The 2908-nt window shown below is 50.2% G+C and overlaps 1 pseudogene; it reads right to left on the minus strand.

Annotated features, from left to right (window-relative positions):
* Window positions 1-326: 326 nt before the first annotated feature.
* Window positions 327-491, minus strand: LOC117999092 (annotated as a pseudogene).
* Between the last annotated feature and the right edge of the window lie 2417 nt (window positions 492-2908).

Genomic DNA, 2908 nt, shown 5'->3' on the forward strand with positions numbered 1-2908 from the left:
GAAACACGAGCCACTTCTTATGGAAAAGGAAGGATAACTTAAAAGGCAGAACCAAGAAGCACAGAGAGGAGAAAAATCAGCCATGGAGAGTAACTCCCAGAGAGTTGGCCTGAGCCCCAATCTGAAAACCAACACCACCTGCCCTAATGGATGTCAGATTTACAATAGACCAGGGAGCGCTGTGTGCTTTCTGCTTCACCTCGTTCTGAAAGGGAGTGTCGGTAATGTTCCCTTGTCTCTGCCTTAGACATTGTGTATTGATAGTAAAGGGACCAATAACCCCTCTGTTTGGATTATAAGTCTTCACATTGAGAAAAATGACACTTACAGAGCAGTGCTGCAGAAATTGCCTTACTCGTGATTATTTCAGTTGCAAATGATAGAGGCACAGTGAAAGAGAATGAATAGAAAATAAATATTGTGGACAGAAGTAGTTTTCAATTAGCAATAATCGCGCCCCATTGGCTGTGATCCTGCCACTGCGCAAAGCTTGGACAGAAGTAGTTAGGGGCAGGGAAGCTTAACCTTAGAGTTCACATAACCCTGCCAGCTCAGTCCCTACCCCTGCTTTCCCCAGGTGTTCTTACTACTGGCCAACTTTCTGTTTGCCAGGTGCCTCCCAAGGCTAAAAGCGGGTAGGGAGCCCAGGCTAGGAAGAGGTAGAGGTTTTAACACACTAAGGAACTGCGGGAGCAGACCCTGAGTGCAGGGTCAGTCTTTGCTGAGGGAAGCGTGGCCCTGTGGGGAGAAAATTACTCCCAAGATCCAAAAGCTCCCAGCCCATGACCTATAAGAATAGAATACCGAAATGACTTGCCATTCACAACAGAAACCAGATGTCAGGAGAATGGACTTGTGAGCTGGAGGAAGGCAGGCAAAGGGGGGCTGGGGAGGTGCTGGAGGCAGAGGGTGGGAGGGACCCCAAGGGCCATTGGCTGTTGGGGGAGGGGGCCAGGTCCTTGGGGGTCTTTGAAATTTTATGCTAGGCGCCACAATCCATCTTCTCTGCACATACAATCTCAACCTCCCAAATAGTTCTGAATGTCTTCTCTATGATTATGACTTCCAGGTGTGTCTTCACCCAGAGTCATATCGCCAAACATTAGACCCAGATTTCTACCTGCTACCCTAGAACATCTCCACTTACCATGTGCAGCATCAGACATCTATTTTCAACCTTTCTTGCCCTTAAGGCCTGCTCTTCTTCCTGTGTTCCCCTTCCATGTGAGTGGACCCATCCTTCTGCCAGACATAGAGACACAGATGTCATCCTCGAATCCTCAAATTCCTCAAAGCCCATACCCAGTAAATCCCACACTATCCTTTGAACACTTGTAGTATCACCTGTCATAGTGATGGCTTCCCATCTCCACAACAACCTTCTACATTAGGGAATAGTCTACCTTAGGAATCCTATGTCTTCAGTTATGGGGTTTTTTGTTTTTGTTTTTAAAGCAATCTCCTACATCCAACGTGGGGCTTGAACTCATGACCCTGAGATCAAGAGCCGCATGCTCTACTGACTGAGCCAGTCAGATGCCCCGCAGTTGTGGTTGTTTTAAAAGATACCCACAAACTGCCTCAAACCTTCCTGTCTCTCCCCTTATGTGCCGGATGTTGCAGCTCCTCTCTCTAATGTTATATACATAGCATATGGCTGAAAGATTGTGTGCAATTTCTAAAACAATGTACTGCCTTCTCCACGTCTATCTTTCTTTTATCACTCTGGTAGAAGTCAGCTGCCATGTTGCATTGACACAGTACTCCAATCACTCCATCTCCCCATCGTCCCAAGTTCCCTTCATCCCATCACAAGATCACACCATGGTCCTGTCCTAGGGTCAACCTGTCATCCCATCATCTGGTTGTCCCATCGCCCGGTAGCCCTGTCACCCCATCGCCCCATCACTTCATCATCCCATTTTCTTGACGTACCATCGCCCCACCATCCCACAGTCCTGACATCCCACAGCCCCATCTTCCCATCGCCTCATCATCCCATCACCCAATCACTCCATCATCCCATCGTCCTATGTTCCCTTCATCTCATTGCCAGGTCACCCCATGGCCCCATCGCCTTATCACCCTGTAGCCCTATTGCTCCATTGCCCAATCATCCCATCGTCCCATCATCCTATCATCCAATGATCTCAACATCCCATCGCCCCATTGCTTCAGTGTCCCAACTTCTTGAAGTCCCATCGCGCCATCATCCCACAGTCCCATCAGCCTGACATCCCACAGCCTCATCATCCCATCGCCCCATTGCAACATGGTCCCATTGTCCCATCCTCTCATTGCCCCATCATCCCATCGCTCCATCCTCCCATGGTCCCAGCACTCCATGCTCCCATCATCCCATCGCCCCATCCTCCCATCACCCAAACATTCTGTCACTCCATCATCCCATGTTCCCTCCATCCATTGCCAGGTCACCCCATCATCCTGTCATCCTGTCATCCTGTCGTACCATTGCCCTGTCACTCCAACATCCCATCGTCCTGTGATCCCGACATCCCATTGCTCCATTGACCCATCACTTCATCTTCCCATCTTCTCGAAGTCCCATCTCCCCATCGTCCCACAGTCCCATCATCCTGACATCCTACAGCCCGAATGTCCCATGGCCCCACCATCCCATTCTCCCATTGCCCCATCCTCCCATCATCCCATTGCACCATCGACCCACAGTCCCACGGTCCCATCACCCCATCGTCCCAGTGTCCTGTCATCCTGATATCCCACAGTCCCATTGTCCCATCGTCCCATCACACCCTCATCCCATCATCCCATCCTGCAACTACCATACCGTCCCACAGGTCCATCGTCCATCCTCCCATCACCTCATCATTGCACAGTCTCATTGTCCTGACATCCCACAGCCCCACTGTCCCTTCGCCCCATTGCA

The sequence above is a fragment of the Mirounga leonina genome, unplaced genomic scaffold (assembly GCF_011800145.1).
Source record: "Mirounga leonina isolate KUSES-001 unplaced genomic scaffold, KU_Mleo_1.0 Mir_447, whole genome shotgun sequence".
Classification (NCBI taxonomy): domain Eukaryota; kingdom Metazoa; phylum Chordata; class Mammalia; order Carnivora; family Phocidae; genus Mirounga; species Mirounga leonina.